This window comes from Choloepus didactylus, chromosome 7, assembly GCF_015220235.1.
Source record: "Choloepus didactylus isolate mChoDid1 chromosome 7, mChoDid1.pri, whole genome shotgun sequence".
In the NCBI taxonomy this organism is placed as follows: Eukaryota; Metazoa; Chordata; class Mammalia; order Pilosa; family Megalonychidae; genus Choloepus; species Choloepus didactylus.
This window is the reverse complement of record NC_051313.1, coordinates 125,557,873-125,575,891: the sequence shown is the minus strand read 5'-3', so window position 1 is coordinate 125,575,891 and position 18,019 is coordinate 125,557,873. Positions and strand designations below refer to the sequence as shown.

Here is an 18,019-nt window from a genome sequence, read left to right as displayed (position 1 = left end):
GGTCGCGACTGCGTTTAATTTATGGATAATACGACTTGTCTGAGATATGTGAGTTGAAGATTAATTAAAATTGGCCATAATGATTGTTGAAGGTGTAAGATATCAGATTCATTAGAGTATTCTGTCTACCTTTGTATATGTGTATACTTTTGAAATTTTTCCATACAATTTCTCCGGCAAATTTGAACCCATCGCGGCCATTTCGAAACCGGGGCGGGGCGTGAGGTAGCGACAAAAAGCAGGTGGCGTGTTAATACCTACCTCACCACAGAGACTCAGAAGCCTCCGAGATTCCTAGAGCGTCCCTGGAAGGGACGTAAGGGGACGCAACAATCCTCTTCCCGACCCTGGAGGCTTTAGCGTTAGCGATCGCCGTTTTTATGGTGTTGGACCTCAGCGATTTCTGAGACCAGCACTCCGAAGTTTCAATTCCCCCAGCAGGACCTCTAGGAACTTTGAGGCGGATTGAGAAGGGCCGGGCCTCCGAGCCTCCAGCCTAAGAAGGTGGGACTTGGGAAAATGTCAGAGGTCTGCGACGGGAATTGGCCCCATGACACTCATTCTTGCTCAGAAGAAACCGATTGCAAAGGCCGGGAGATGAGGGGCAGAGATGAAGGCAAACAAGCGCGGGCTCGTTGCCTCTCGACCCCAACACAACCTACGGGGCTTGGAGGGAACCAAGCCGACGACCCAAAAGCATCGGTCGGGGCACTCTGTAGCCGATAAGGTCTTTTGGGAAGCAGCCTACCTTGTGGACTGTAATAAGTCACTTTTATGGGTGTGGTTGTAAAGAACAGGATTCAGAACCTGTGGGGTTCAGGTTCTCGAGGTACAAGTGGTGGGGAGTTTACCTACCCTGGATGACAAAATCTCCTGGAACACCGTCACCCGGAAGATAGAAATGTCGTGACTGTTGTGTATACTGTGTGATGATTCTGAGAATCAGGTGAATATGGGATGTATTATTGGTTGGGGCGGGGGGTGCTCATCAGACAGTAGCAATGCATTTCAGCAGCCAGACTTTGCCTTAGAATCACCTGGAGAGCTTTTTAAAGTTCCTGAGTAATGCTGATTTTGCTATGTGATGGTAACCACCGGGTTACAGGCAGATCCAAAAGGTGCATCTCACTGTATTCTTCAGGACGGAAACCATTCTTCTTGACACTGCTTATTCGAGGCATTGTGGCTTAGCTAGCACTTAATTCGTGTGTGCCGATTCTCCAAATGAAATTTATTAGGAGGGTACTGAGACAAAAGCTTGGTAATACAAGGAGTGAATGGAGGAAGAGAGCTCTCGTTTTATCTTTACCTGAACTGAGGAATTCAGCAATGTTTCTCCCAGTTTAAGCGGATTTTTCTTCAACAAAAATGAAATCCATACAAGGATTTTCTGGCACTGCTCTAGGCTCAGAGATAAAATTCTAGTTTCTTTTCTGTCAGGTGTTAATGTAAAGATTCAGTGATGCTCTTCAAAGCTCTAATGATTTGGAAATATCTCTCAAATGATCTTTGTTCTGTGGTTGTAATAATTATAATAACATTTATTGAGAAATTATATGCCGGGTACTACTAAATAGCATATAAATGTTGTTTATTCCTCATGACCCTATGTAAAAGATGCTGTTTTTATGTCCATTTTTAAAGTGGCAATGTTAATGTTCAGAGTTAATCTGGTAGCAAGTCCAAGATCACTCTGCCCATAAGTGGCAGAACCAAGGGCTTGAATTAATGTCTGTATGACATTGAAGCCTGTGCTTTTGGGTGCTAATTCAATGGGGTGCTTCTTCTAAAGTCTCTCATCTTAATTTTTTTTTAGTTCAGTTTTATTGAGATATATTCATATACCATACAGTCATCTATGGTGTACAATCAACTGTTCACAGTGTCATCATATAGTTGTGCATTCATCACCGCAATCTATTTTTGAACATTTTCCTTACACCAGAAAGAATCAGAATAAGAATAAAAAATAAAAGTAAAAAAGAACACCCAAATCACTCCCCATCCCACCTTAATTTTGATTTCGTTTTTGTCCCCATTTTTCTACTCATCCATCCATACACTGGATAAGGGGAGTGTGATCCACAAGGTTTTCAAAATCACACTGTCACTCCTTGTAATCTACATCGTTATACAATCGTCTTCAAGAGTCAAGGCTACTGGGTTGGAGTTTGGTAGTTTCAGGTATTTACTTCTAGCTATTCCAATACATTAAAAACCTATAAAGTGCCATAGGGACCAAGCTCCACTTTGTCTGGTTTGTGGATGGATGTGTGGAAAGGTAGGGGAGGCAAGCGGACAGACGAGGGTACCCAGTGTTCTTTTTTACTTTGGTTGCTCTTTTTCACTCTAATTGTTATTCTTGTTGTTTTTGTGTGTGTGCTGATGGGGGTGTCGGGGATTGATTTGGGTGATGAATGTACAACTATGTAATGGTGCTGTAAACAATCGAGAGTGCAGTTTGTTTTGTATGACTGCGTGGTATGTGAATATATCTCAATAAAATGATGATTAAAAAAAAAAAAAAAAAAAAAAAAAGAGAGCTCAGGGGCCGAAACAGACCCAGAGGCTAACACAGACCCAGAGGCTTGAAGACGCAGAGAGAAAGACATTTGGAAATGCCAAGCTAAGAGATGAAGCCCAGAGTTTACCCCAGAGAAGCTAAGTGAGAACCCACAGAAACTTAAGGAGAAAGCCACTGGAATCAAAAGCTGAAAGCAATGCAACCTGGGAGCAAAAGATCACATGACTTCCCAGCTGACAGAACTGTTCCAGATGCCATCAGCCTTTTCCTCAGAGAAGGTATGTACTTCTTGATACCTTAATTTGGACATTTTCATGGCCTTAGAACTGTATATTTGTGAATTAATAAACCCCCACTTTAAAAGCCAAAAAAAAAAAAAAAAAAAAAAAACCTATAAAGTGTTGTCTATATAGTGCATAAGAATATCCACCAGAGTGATCTCTCGACTCCATTTGGAATCTCTCAGCCATTGAAGCTCTATTTTGTTTCGTGTCCCCCTTTTGGTCAAGAAGATGTGCTCAATCCCACGATGCCAGGTCCAGATTCATCCCTATGAGTCATATCCTTCATTGCCAGGGAGATTTACACCCCTGGGAGTCAGGTCCCACGTCGGGGGAGGGCAGTGAGATCACCTGCTGAGGTGGCCTAGCCAGAGAGAGAGGGCCCATCTGAGCAACAAAAAGGTACTCAGGGGGAGACTCTTAGGCACAATTATAAACGGGTTTAGCCTCTCCTTTGCAGTGACAAGCTTCATAAGGGCAAGTCGCATGACAGAGGACTCAGCACACCAAGCTGTCAGCCCTCAATGTTTGTGAGAACACAGGCAACAATCTGTCTCATCTTAATTTTTTATTACCACGTGAAAAAAGACAAATATAGCAAGAGCTGTGATCTCCATCCATTCCACAAATTCTTGGTTCATCATCTAACTGAGTCCCTTTTCTGCAATTTCCTGCCCAATTCCTCTAGCAATCATTGCAGATGTAAATATCTGGAGTTCTTAATTTATTGCAAGGGAAAGGAAAGCTTCAGTGATGTCTGAATCCTAATTCCTACTGATTAAAGACATGTCTGGAAAAGGGGCTTGGGATGTAATAACAAGATTCATGATAAATAGCAACTGGGAATGCAATACTAATTTTTGACCAATTGGTTTTGAATAGACTTGGCTTTAACAGAACAACTTATTCATTTAAACAAAATTCCTGCCCTTGTAGTTTCTCAGTTGTGGTAAGGACTGTGGAGAAGAATCAAGTAGGGAAGGCCAGTATGTAGTATGGGGATGGAGTAGGGTGAAGGTTGGGTGTTGCAGTTTAATATAGAATGTACTGGGCAGCTTTACTGTTATTTGAACAGACATGAAGGAGTGAGTGAGGAGTCTGAGGAAAGAGTATTCCAGGAAGGAAACATCATCATACCTTGTTTTGGAAATGATAAAGGCTCTATACTGTAAATTGGTGTGTTGGTACTATGACAAACACAGCAGGGGTGATCAGAATCCACTCAGGAAGGAATAGAGCTAATGAGAGGAAGATAATTAATACTGGATGATAAAAATATGCTTTTTAAAAGAAACGTCTTTCAGAACACTTCATGTGACATCTTAGAATTTGCTTATTGAATATTTTTTTAAAGTGTCGTAAAGAAATAACAAAAGATGATCGTCCTTTATGGACAGAGTCTCAATGGAAAATATATTCCTGCAGCTAGAGTTCAGTTTAACAACTTTTAATGAGTTTTACTATGTGCTAGGTGCTATATTAGGTGATGACAAGTGTAAACACAGATAAACAGATGGCCCCTTTATTGCTGTGTCAGGGTTCTCTAGAGAGACAGAACCAGTAGGATATTAAGAGATATATTTTAAAGCCCATGGGATTGTGAGGGCTGGTAAGATTGAAATTTGTAGGACAAGGTTGCCAGGCTGGAAATTCAGGCAGGATTTGATGCTGCAGTCTTGAGACAGAATTTCTTCACTAGGAAACCACCTTCAACTGATCATGAGCCCACCCACTTTATCAAGGTTAATCTTTTTTACTTAAAGTCTGCTGATTGTGTTAACCACATCTATAAATATTTTCACTGCAGTACCTAAATTAGTGTTTAATGAAATAACTCGGTGAGCACTATAAACTAGCCAAAGTGACAAAAGACTAACCATCGCAGCATCCTACATTCACTTTTTGCCAACTTGATAAGCCATAGAGACCCACAACTGGTGCTGATAATAGAAGGTACCCGTTATTCTTCTTTAACAACCTCCACCAGCCCCTGGTAGAGATTTGTGACCTCATCCCAGGAGAAGAAGAGGGCAGAAGCCCACTGGACTTCCATATAAGGATGTCAGGAAATAAAGAGCCTATGCCTCTGAAACCTTGGTAAACTTTCTGGGTTCTTATTTTGATATTTGGTGGTAAACCTCTAAAAACAAAAACAAAAAAAACCTGTGTTTGTCTTCAGGAACATAGTGGGAAGGAGTACCAAAGTAGACTACATTTGACAGTTCTGAGGAGTACTGGTCCCATATATTGTAGGATGCCCCACTGTTGGAATTTGCCTCATGTTTTTCTCATGATTAGATGGGTTGTGGGTTTGGTGGAGGAAGACCACAGAGGTAAAGTGTCAATTTCATCCCATTATATCAAGAATACATTCTAGCAACATGACTTATCACTACTGATGTTGGCCTTGATCACCTAGCCGAGGTAGGGTTTGTCAGGTTTCTCCCCTGTAAAGTTACTCTTTTATTTCCCCATTCCCATATTCTAATGATGTGTTTTTGAGTTTTGATAAAAGGAAGTTGTACTTATTGTATGATCGATCCCATTTTGGTAAAAAAATTAAAACTATATAGGTATACATATATAAAGCAGTTGTAGAGAGACAGAGAATATTCTGGAAGGAAGCACACCAAACTCCTGATAATGATTATTCGTGGGGAATAGGGGTTGGGTTGAAGAGGAGGACCTTCTCTTTTTACTTTTTACCTTCTCTTTTTACTGTATCCTTTTGGTTTCTTTTATAATAGACATACATTACTTAAAACATTTTTATTTACCTATATATTTATTTTTTAAAGGTATATAATACATGCATGTGTTTTGAAAATCAAAATAATAAAAAGTATGCAGTAGACAGTCTCACTTCTACCCTATCTCCCAGCCACCTTTTCCCCCCATTTTTGCACACATAGTGTTCTGGTTTGCTGATGCTGCCATTTTGCAAACTAGAAATGGATTGGCTTTTATAAAGGGGGTTTATTTGGTTACAAAGTTACAGTGTTAAGGCCATAATAGTGTCCAAGCTAAGACATCAACAATAGGGTACCTTTGCTGAAGGATGGCCAATGGCTTCCGGAAAACTTCTGTTATCTCTGAAGACACGTGGCTGGCCTCTGCTTGCTCCCAGGGTGTGTCTCAAAATAGCATTCTCCAAAAAGTTGTATCAGCTTGCAATGGCCATAAGCTGCAGCTAGCAGTGAGCTTCTGTCTGACCTTTTACAGGGCTCCAGTGAACTTATCAAGGCCCACGCTGAATGGGCAGGGCCACACCTCCATGGAAACATTCAGTCAGAGGTCGCACCCTAGCCAAAGGTGTCACTCACAGTTGGGTGGGTCACATCTCCATGGAAACAACCTAACCCAAAGATTCCAACCTAATCAGCACTGATAACGTCTGCCCATACAAGTTTGCATTAAAGAACATGGCTTTTTCTGGGGAACATAGTTTATAAACCAGTACACATAGCAAAAAGGCAATGTCCATTTCCTCTAATGTTTTTATGTCTTCTTCCAGAATTTCTTTTTGAAAATGCCAGCAAATACAAATACTTATTGTTATTCTCATGCTGTCTTATACATTAGGTGGCATACTGTATCCACTCTTTTTACTTACCAAGACATCTTAGAGATTTCCACATTAGTAATAGAAAGTTTCTTCATTGATATGGGGGTGCACATGTCTTTAATCAGATTCCTGGTCATAGACACTTGGGTTGTTTCTAATCTTGTGCCATTAAAAAGGATGCAATGAAAGGAGAGGCTAAACCTGCTTATAATTGTACCTAGGAGTCTCCCCCTGAGTGCCTCTTTGTTGCTCAGATGTGCCCTCTCTCTCTAACTAAGTCACCTTGGCAGGTGATCTCACGGCCCTCCCCACTATGTGGGACCTGACTCCCAGGGGTGTAAATCTTCCTGGCAATGCAGGATATGACTCCCGGGGATGAATCTGGACCTGGCATCGTGGGATTGAGAACATCTTTGTCACCAAAAGGGGGATGCGAAACAAAACAAAATAAAGTTTCAACGGCTGAGAGATTCCAGATGGAGTCAAGAGAGCGCTCTGGTGGACATTGTTATGTGCTATATAGGTAACACTTTTTAGGTTTTAATGTATTGGAATAGCTAGAAGTAAATACCTGAAACTACCAACCTCCAACCCAGTAGCCTTGACTCTTGAAGATGATTGTAAAACAATGTAGCTTACAAGGGGTCACAGTGTGATTGTGAAAACCTTGTGGATCACACTCCCTTTATCCAGTGTATGGATGGATGAGTAGAAAAATGGGGACAAAAACTAAATGAAAAATAGGGTGGGATGGGGGGGATGATTTGGGTGTTCTTTTTTACTTTTATTTTTTATTCTTATTCTGATTCTTTCTGGTGTAAGGAAAATGTTCAAAAATAGATTGGGGTGATGAATGCACAACTATATGATGGTACTATGAACAGTTGATTGTACACCACGAATGATTGTATGGTATGTGAATATATCTCAGTAAAACTGAATTTTTAAAAATGGGTGAAATTGTTGCCAGGGGCAACACATAAATTAAGATTAGAGACAAAAATATCTCTTGGAGATTGGGAGCAGGGGACACACCGCCTGTCTGCAAGTGTGTGTGTCCCATTCCCAAGACCCTTATTTATTATGCTTTTAAGGTAGAGAAATGCTTTACTGTGCACATAGACATTTTCACAAGGTTGTTTACATTTGTCTGCAAAATGGGTCTTATCTTATTCTCAAGGACAATAACAGAAAAACAGTTCCCCAGCTGCATTCTCATGTCCGTGCATACTTTAACGAGGTGTGCCTTGATAGTGTTCTATCTCAGCAGGAGCCCAGTGTTCCAGGCCCCCACTTCAGGTATGCGGGAAGGAGAGGAGAAACTTTAGGCTCTGTTTTCCACATGCAATGAATAATATTATACACATATCATTTTGTATATGTGCAAGTATATCTTTAAGATAAATTCCCAGAACTGAATTTCACCCAGAAAACTTGAACATGAATCCAGGTTTTGTAAACTGTTATAAACAGAATGACCTTGGGAAGTTGCTTAAGCTTTTAAAAGCCTCACTTTACTCTTTTGCAAAATGAATTGACATAACAGGATTAAATGATATAATGTACATGTAAATGTTATATGTCCTGCAAAGTATCATCATCTTTTATGATAGCTGATGAAAATATATTCTTCCTCCATTCCCAGTAAATATTACTATTTTGCAGAATAATTTTGCCTTATTAAATAACTGGTCTGTTTTTCCTCAGAGTGTCTTATTTTCTAGCCTATAGCAACACAGATTAAAGATTACATGTTTATGTCATTGTATGATGACACATTATAAACATACCCCCTCTTCCTTTCATGTCTAATACTGGTCCTGCCACTTTGTTTAGCATCTTGCCTTAGTATACTCTGAATTTAGTGGTGTATGTGGATGGTGCTCATAATATTGGTAGAAGGTTTGTTTCCAGCACAAAAGTGTAGAGTGGGCTCTTTGGGGAGTTCGCCTAGGTGAGTGATGCTAGCAGTAGATTAATTTCTACTGGTTTCTTCCTCCTTCTGTAGTTTGCTTGCCCAGAAAGGAGATCAGAAGACCAGATGATGCAGCAGCAAATGTCTTAGGTAAGAGCTACCATTTCTAATATCTGCCCCCTTCATGGCAACTGGCCCTAGCTCCTTCACTCCAGCTAGAGATTGCTCAGCACACACCTGTTCAGGTGCCTCCTCTCAGGACAGCAAGACTCTTCTCTAGATGAGTGAGATGTTTCTTGTTCAGTAGCTTCCTCTAGGTCCATTTTTCTGTTAATTAACTGCCACTTTTTATTATCATCCTTCCTCCCTATCCCCACCAGCTCAATTTATACCAACAAAAATCTCTTCCTTATGGGTCTTCTCATACATTTCCTCTCCTCTGTCATACATCTGTGGGCTTCTCCTTAGGATCATGGTATGGTCTAAGAGTGGAGAATGTTTGAGGATGTGGTTGTAAGCCTCAGTCAGGTGGAGTCAGGGTTCTTGGATCTTGTTCAGGACTTACTCTTCAAGAATGGGGTTTAAATATTAATCTGCTTTTGTGAAAAGCCTCTGGATTTTCTATTCTTTGCAGGGATAGTAGATAAAATAGAACAGATGTTCAGAATTAATTCTTGGACTACTCTTTCAATACCTCTCTATGTGTGTATGTAGACAAGGTAATACTTAAAAATGAATCTTGTTTTCCAGGTGTGCTATTTGGAACAGAGAATTTCCAGGCAGTAGGAGTATGAACAAATGCAGGGCTGAGAAATTGTATGGTGAGTTTGGCTAAAATATATAGCAACAGCAGGTGAGTCTGAAGAAAGAAAGCTTTATAGGATGTGTGGGGAATTAGATATGTATCCTCCAGTCCAATGCCATCTAGTATATGTGATATAAATGTCATACATACGTGCTGTCCAGTATGGTAGGTAGTAGTCACATGTGACTATTGAGTTCTTGAAATGTGGCTAAGACTACTTGGGACCTGAGTTTTTAATTTTGTTGAATGTAAATTTAAATAACCACATGTGACTAGTGGTTACCATATTGGACAGTATGGCTCTTGGTGTTTTTTTTTTTTTTTTAAATTCATTTTATTGAGATATATTCGCATACCATGCAGTCATACAAAACAAATCGTACATTCAGTTGTTCACAGACCATTACATAGTTGTGCATTTATCCCCAAAATCAATCCCTGGCACCTTCATTACCACACACACAAAAATAACAAGAATAATAATTAAAGTGAAAAAGGACAATTAAAGTAAAAAAGAACACTGGGTTCCTTTGTTTGTTTTTTTCCTTCCCCCATTTTTCTACTCATCCATCCATAAACTAGACAAAGGAGAGTGTGGTCCATATAGCTTTCCCAATCACATTGTCACCCCTCATAAGCTACATTTTTATACAGTTGTCTTCAAGATTCATGGGTTCTGGGTTGTAGTTTCATAGTTTCAGGTATCTACCTCCAGCTACCTCAATTCATGTCATTAAATCCATTGGCTCTACCTGCAAAGTAAACCCAGAATGTGAGACTTCTCATGCCATCCACTAATGAAAACATGGTCCAAAATGCCATCATTTCATATTGCATCATTATTGCAATAACTTACTCACTGGGTTCCCTGCTTAAACCTTTGTCCTCCTATAATCTAATCCTAACACAACAGCTGTGAATTCATAAAAATGTAAGAGCATGTCATTCCTCTACTCAAATCTTCTAGTGACTTCTCAGAATAAAAGCCAAATTCCTTAAAATTATCTACAAGGTTCTCCATATTCTGGTCACTGGCCACATTCCTGACATCGAGTACTCTCCCTTTCTCTCCACTTCAGCCGCCATGCTGATCTCTTAGCTTGCTTGCTTCTACCTCTAGACCTTTGGACATTGTTCTCCCAGATATCTGCAAAGCTCTTTAACTTTCTTAGTTCTCTGTTCAAGTGCCACATTAAACATCATCTTATATAAAATAGTAACACTATGCCTAGCTTCCCCCTGCCCCCTGCCATCCCCTCCGCCTGCTTAATCATTCTCCATTTGTCTGTTGGCCGTCTACTCCCACAAGAAACCAAGTATTTTGAGATCAGAGCCTTTCTTTGATCTGTAATATTGAATCCCCAGTGATTAGAACTGATTCTGGCATGTAATAGGCATGGTTAATAAATATATTCTGATTGAATGTTAGGGAGGAGACCAGGATTGAGCCACGTGGGATAGGAACACAGAGAATGGAGAGAGAAGGATATGTATGTATGTCTTTGTGTGTGTGACTGTGTATGTGATGGGGGTTAACTTAGAATGGAAGAACAAGGAGGAAAAAATGGTAAAAATGAAAAGACAATATGCTTAAAAGAAGACAAGCAAATCAGGAAGATAATAAAAACGTAATGGGAATCAAACAGAAGCAAATAGTAATGGAAACTATGTGACATGAGAATACTATAGTGTCATGGATGATAAAAAGAAGTCCTCAGAACATTTCATCTACCTAGAAAGCCAAAACATTCAGATGTAAGAGGGAAAGATAAATATGTGAGGTAGCACATGATTAAATATGAAACTGGACAGTCAACCATCATCATATATGTTCACACAGGGCAACAACAGTTTGGACAGTGTGGTGGGGTAAGCTTCCAACCCAGCTTGGACCCTGAAGGATAGATTTACACTGTCTGATAGGAGAAGGGAGGATGAACAAAGGTAAGGGGTTGTGTTGTGCCACATTGGGGATGTATCCATATGGTAACCATGTTTTTTTTTGCAAAGCAATATCAGGCACCTAGTACAGTGTAGGCAACATATGCACATAATAGGTGTCGAGACATGTTTGTTTACTGAATGAATGAATGAATGAATGATATCTGGATGGTACTTATTAGGCAATAGGACAGAAGGTTGAAAATGGGGCCTATTCCAGAAATCCTGCCTATACAGGATTTGGGAAACAGTGTGGTGATGTTTTTTGGCAGAGAGTTTGAATTCATGGAGAGAAGTAGACAGAAACAAGGTTGGAAAGATAGACTGAAGCTAGATTAAGGAAGGGCTTGGATATCAGCTCAAGGGTTACATTTAGATGTAATCAGAGAGATGGTAAGGGATTTCCAAGCAGGTGAAGGGTCTGATAAAGTTATTTGGAGGAGAGGGTATTAATCTGGAGTCTGAGTTAAATTGGTTAGAAGGCAATATTACAGAACTTCAAGCATGACACACCCTGGGCATGCAGTTAGTATTTTTTAAATGAATAATAATTTAAAGAGGGGATGTTCAGGTTAAAAGGGAAGATTTAAAAGAGTATTAGGAATGAGGGATCATTAAAAATTATTTTTGAAGGATTGCGGGTAGCTGAGCTTGTACCTCGGCTTGCCAGGCCTGGGCCAGGGGACCTGATATCACCCCCTGGGGAGGGTAGTAGGTACGGGCGTGAGTGCCCTCTGCAGCCCCCCCGAGCCTGGGGAGCGAGGTCAAGGCAGCTCCCTTTTCCTCACCCAAAATGTCACGGGCAGGGGAGGCTTGCCGGAGGAAACCGCCTTTCTCCCAACCGCCCTTTCTCCACTTCCTTATCTTGCCCACACACTCTCTTGTGCCAAGGCCACCCCTGCCACCGCCAGCGCGCATGCACCGTGGCCAGAACAACCCCCGCCCGCTGCAACGGCTCCTGCGTCCTCTCAGAACCAATCCTAGCCCCTCTCCCTTCAATATTGCCATTTAAGGCTACTTCACCTCCTTTCCAGCCCTGCCCTTCCTACCAACCTATATAACCTGTGATCACCCCTGAATAAAGCCTCTTTGGCGCATACTCCTACTGGATGAAGAGTGTCTTGTCCTTATCGCCGCCCTCCACACCTTGCACGCCTCTCGCCGAGGACCCGGCCAAGTCCTCCGCCTCGCCCTCGCCTCCGGGAAAGAGCCCCCACCGCCGGTACCCTTTAAGCAGCCCCGAGAGCTGAGGGCTCGGCTACCGGCCGCCCCTCCCCCCAGAAGCAGTAACCCCGACCGCAACTGGTGCCCCATGTGAGGAACGTCTCCACACGACAGTTCGGCAGGTCGCCCGCTCGCCCGGACGCCTCTCCAGCTTCCCGTTTCCTCGCCTGCAAGGTAAGGGCCGCCTCTCCTTCGCCGCTTCCGGAGCCGTGGGAGGTTCACTGCTCCGAGGCCGCTCCTCCCTTCCCCCACGCTCTCTTCATCCAGTAGGAGTATCCCCCACGCTCTCTTCGTCCTCTTGTATGCGCACTTCTATGACCCCCGTTCCTCCTAACGCTCTCCCTCTTCCCCTCCATTACTTTGCTGTAGTTCTTTGTATCTTTCTTTCCTCATTTGGCACCGTGTGCCTCTTTGCAACCGCCCCCCCTGACTGCTCCCGTTGCCAAAGGGCACTGCTTTCTGCTCTCGCCGTCTCCTTCGGCCTTGCGGCCACAGTTTATCTCATTCTCTCTGCTCGGTAAACAAACCCCCCTCCTCTCCCCTCAGCTATGGGTAATCGTATATCTACATGTCAGGCACCTCAAGTTCGTGCTCTAGCGGGTCTCCTAGACACGCATCGCTGTAAAGTGTCTGTCCGGCAGCTGCAGATATACTGGGACCTCCTGCTGCCCTTTAACCCATGGCTCACCACTTGCCATCTTTGGGACCCTGTTACTTATGATCGCCTTATTGATCGAGTCACTAACGCCATGGAACATGAGAGCAAGCGCTTCCCTCCCGGCTTGCTCCCCACTCTGATAACCATCCGCTCCTGCCTTCAAGGCTCCCTCCCCCCTGATCGAGGCCCCGTTAAATCCAAGGAGGCCCTATCAACCCAGCCAACAGATTCAGATAGCGATATTAATTCAAATCATGACTCGGACACGGAGTCCTTAGTCGAGCAGATTAACAACGCGCTCGAGGTGACTCCCAAAAAGCAAAATAACACTGCGCCACGCCAAGATGGCGAACTTCCTCCTTCTTCTTCCATCGAGGGGAGGAAATGCTCCGGCGATGACATCAGCCCTAAGCTGGGCCGGAAACCGCGTACGCTTTACCCCGCCCTTCCACAGGGCGGAGCTAGTCCACCATCTTGTGCCTTGGACCCCGCCCTTTCACAGGGCGGGGCTGGTCCGCCATCTTGTGTCTTAGCCACGCCCACCGCGCCGCCATCTTGCGACGCTTGGGGCCTCCCATTTCCGCCTCCCCCTTCGGCGAGCTCCCCCTCGGAGCCGCTACCGGCAGCTGCCGCCGCTCCTTCCACCCTGCCGACTAACAACCCCTGGCTGCCTTCTGCACCTCAAGGCAATCCTTGGGGCAATGCTCCCCCTACCCCCACTCCCGCGCCAAGCCCTCTGCAAGCGCGTCCTCCTTTCTCTCGTGCTTTTCGCTGTTTTCCTCTTAACCTTGCCCCCACCCCACAGAAACCGCATGACTGGTATCCCATTGACTTAGATGCTATCAGGCAGCTTCGCAGGGCCGTCAAGGAGGACGGGTTAGGTAGCCCATACGCTTCCCAAATACTGCAGGATCTCGACATGGACTATTGCATCCCCCAAGACTGGGCCTCGCTTGCCCGTTCCATTTTTAACCCCGGTCAGTTTGTTGACTGGCGTGCTCACTTCCAGGCAGAAGCAGCTAAGCAAAGTGAGCAAGACGCAGCCCTTGGAGTCTATCATCCCCCCGAAGCCTATTTGGGCACTGGAGCGTTTCTAAATGCGTCTGCTTATATTAATGTCCCTGCTACTTTCTGGACTGTCCTCAGAGGCATCGCCTTACGCGCGTTTGCCAACTGCTCTGCCTGTCGGCCTAATAAATTCACCAAGCTCTTCCAGGAGCCGAGTAAGCCTTTCACCACCTTTGTCTCCAGAGTCAAAGAAACCTGCGCTCAAAAGGTAAGTAACCCCCAGACCCAATATTACATGTGCCCATCCTCAAATCCTGGAAAATCGTACTGTAATTCCCCCAACGAGTACTACTGTGCATACTGGGGGTGTGAAACATTAGCCACTAATTGGAAGCCTCCTGTTCCTAATCATTACCTTACCCTAAAGTGGGCCCCTACAGGGTGCAAACTCCCTACTGTTAACTGGCTCGGCCAAGAAAGTAAGGGATCCTGCACACATCTTAATCTTACAGTGCAGCTCCCCACTGATCCCTCCTGGTTACTCGGTCAAACCTGGGGCTTCAAAATCTATTTGGAAGGAGCCAACCCAAGTTCCCTTATTTTGATAAAAAAGGAGGCTATAAGCCAACCATACCAAAATACTGCTTTAAAAACACCCTCTGGCATAGGTCCCAATAAAGTCCTTAACCCCCTTTTTCCACAGCCTTCCAGCCGCACCTCAAGTACAAGCAGCGCATCCGAAAACCGCACCTCAGCTACAAACAGCGCATCGCCAACCCCACCACCCCAACCTTTTCTGCCCCCCTCTCGTTATTCCTCTCCCCTCCTCGGCCTTATCCAAGCGGCCTTCACCTCAGTGAATTCCTCCAACCCCAATTTTACCTCCTCCTGCTGGCTCTGCCTCTCCACCTCTTCCTCACTGTACGAGCCCGTTGCCTCCAACCTCTCCTTTTCAAAAAGCACAAAAGACAGCCCCTCGGAATGCAATTGGAATACCTCTGCCGTCCCCCTAACCTTTCATTCAGTCTCCTATACGGAAAAGTGCGTCCGCCCTCGCTCCAGTAACTCTCCCGACCTCACTGCCTGTGCCAGCTACTCATCTCCTAGCAGCTCGGCAAAATTTCTCATTCCTCATAATTCCTCCCAATGGCTCTGCTCCTCTACAGGACTTACCCCCTGTCTCAGCACAAATATCATCAGTGAATATAAAGAAACTTGCCTCCTAATTGTCCTTATCCCTAGGGTCTTATACCACAGCGAAGAAGACTTCTTCCTCCGTCTGGAAAAAACTGCAGCTCCTGTCCTTCTGCAAAAGCGAGAGCCCATCACCGTCCTCACAATTGCCTCCCTCCTAGGTCTTGCCGGCACTGGCACCGGAATCGCTGCACTAGCCAGTCAAGGCTCCGCCCTAACTCACCTCAGGGCGGCTGTTGACGAGGACATTCGTCACTTACAAAACGCTATTTACCATCTAAAAAATTCTGTCAGTTCCCTCTCTGAGGTAGTGCTCCAAAACCGCCGAGGTCTTGACCTTCTCCTCCTCAAAGAAGGAGGCCTCTGCGCCGCCCTAGGAGAAGAGTGCTGTGTTTATGCCAATTCCACAGGTCTCGTCGAGGACAGTCTGAAAAGGGTCCGAGAAGGACTGGAAAAGCGTAAAAGAGATCGTGAAGCCACCAGTTATTGGTCCAGTTTTTTCACTCCCATCCTCCCATACATCCTTCCTTTTCTTGGCCCCCTATTAATAATTATTCTAGCTCTCATCTTAGGACCCTGCCTCATCCGCAAAATTGTCCAGCTTGTAAGAAAACAAACGGATGCCATTTTTTCCTCGTTCGTGCAAATCCAGTATCAGCAACTCGCCACCTCTGACGCCCCCCACTCCAAGATGACAGCCAACCCTTCGCAACCTCGACGCCACCGGTCAACCCGCCGACCGCGAGGCCCTTCCCAATCACCTGAACATCGCTCTCGCCTCGAGTTCCAGCTTCTTTGAATCCCTGAACTTTAAACCCCTCACCTTCGCCCAGCCCGCTGCAGCAAAGCCATTGTCAAGCGCCCGGGCACCACACCAACACTGAGCTCCAGCCTCACCGAGCCACCGTCAATCCCTTTTTCCCTTCCCTGACCTCCCCCTTCCCTCACCCTTAGCGGGCCTCTCCGGTAAAGCCTCTTCCTCTAATTAGAAAAGAAAGGGGAATTGCGGGTAGCTGAGCTTGTACCTCGGCTTGCCAGGCCTGGGCCAGGGGACCTGATATCACCCCCTGGGGAGGGTAGTAGGTACGGGCGTGAGTGCCCTCTGCAGCCCCCCCGAGCCTGGGGAGCGAGGTCAAGGCAGCTCCCTTTTCCTCACCCAAAATGTCACGGGCAGGGGAGGCTTGCCGGGGGAAACCGCCTTTCTCCCAACCGCCCTTTCTCCACTTCCTTATCTTGCCCACACACTCTCTTGTGCCAAGGCCACCCCTGCCACCGCCAGCGCGCATGCACCGTGGCCAGAACAACCCCCGCCCGCTGCAACGGCTCCTGCGTCCTCTCAGAACCAATCCTAGCCCCTCTCCCTTCAATATTGCCATTTAAGGCTACTTCACCTCCTTTCCAGCCCTGCCCTTCCTACCAACCTATATAACCTGTGATCACCCCTGAATAAAGCCTCTTTGGCGCATACTCCTACTGGATGAAGAGTGTCTTGTCCTTATCGCCGCCCTCCACACCTTGCACGCCTCTCGCCGAGGACCCGGCCAAGTCCTCCGCCTCGCCCTCGCCTCCGGGAAAGAGCCCCCGCCGCCGGTACCCTTTAAGCAGCCCCGAGAGCTGAGGGCTCGGCTACCGGCCGCCCCTCCCCCCAGAAGCAGTAACCCCGACCGCAAAGGATGAAGAATAAATAGGGAAAAGGTTGAGGAAACCTCTCCCATCTTCCCTTTCTTCCTAGGTGATGCCTCTCCATAAGTGGGATTGGCTGGACAGGGCCGTAGTCCTCACCTGTAATTTCCTGGCCATCACCTTGCTTTGTGGTCTTTCCTTGTCTCTTCTTGGGTAGAAATGAACTGCCTAATGTTCCTGTTAGTGCACTTTTCACCAACTGCCATGGTAAGACAATGTGTCAGATGCCTAAACACAAGCCAAGTAAGTCCTGGTGTAGAAGGGAAGGGCTCAACATCATTACTAACCTACAGCCTCAGTACTCATTCTCACCAGCTCCCTCAGAACCACTCCTTCCCACTGATATCCATCAGCATCTGTAACACGAGCCTTTACTATGCCACCTTTAGAATTGAGGATTCTGAAAATCAGAAAAGAGTGGGCCCTAAAAAGGAAAGAACTTGTTCCTCTTTTCTCATTCTTCTCTGATTTAGCCTATTTAATTCTGGTGAAATTTTCATGATCAGCACCCTCTTCTCTCATTCTACATGAACATTTTGTTGCTGACCTTCCCTCAGTTATTCCCTGAGACCCAGAAACAGTATCTTTTCTGTGCTTTTATCTACATCACCACAGGTAAAGAGGTACAGAGATGAATTCTGAAGATCTTGGCCGTGGAGTGAGGTAGGAACTTTATCTTGATTAGCCTCTTGGAAAAATCAAAAGGTGTGAGGGAAAAGAAAAATCTAGGAGAAAAAAATGTTCTCGAGGGAGGAAGAGAATGAGAGAAACGGAGTATTAACATTATTTTGGTTCACTGACCATGATACTAAAGTACAGCTTTTAAGTATTGGGATAAGCTAACCAGAAAGTCTTTCTTTCTCCTTCTTTTTTTGACTGACAGGTACTTTTCTTTTTAATTCAGTTTTATTGAGATATATTCACATACCATACAATCATCCATGGTGTACAATCAGCTGTTCACAGTACCATCATATAGTTGTGCATTCATCACCCCAATCTATTTTTTAACATTTTCCTTACACCAGAAAGAATCAGAATAAGAATAAAAAATAAAAATAAAAAAGAATACCCAAATCACCCCCCCCTTTCCACCCTAGTTTTCATTTAGTTTTTGTCCCCATTTATCTACTCATCCATCCATACACTGGGTAAAGGGAATGTGATCCACAAGGTTTTCACAATCACACTGTGACCCCTTGTAATCTACATTGTTGTACA

The 18,019-nt window shown here is 44.6% G+C and overlaps 1 long non-coding RNA gene across 4 annotated transcripts; it reads left to right on the top strand.

Moving 5' to 3' along the window:
* The first annotated feature begins 352 nt into the window (after positions 1–352).
* On the top strand, positions 353–17,749 carry LOC119540362. 4 transcript variants are annotated; one of them, XR_005218080.1, is made up of 5 exons: positions 353–946; positions 8,379–8,435; positions 9,036–9,106; positions 10,931–11,034; positions 16,848–16,880. It is a non-coding gene; the product is annotated as an uncharacterized LOC119540362 (long non-coding RNA). The 4 variants fall into 4 exon arrangements; XR_005218078.1 differs by lacking the exon at positions 10,931–11,034 and having other exon boundaries at positions 16,848–17,749; XR_005218079.1 differs by lacking the exon at positions 16,848–16,880 and having other exon boundaries at positions 10,931–11,751.
* The last annotated feature ends 270 nt before the right edge of the window (positions 17,750–18,019 follow it).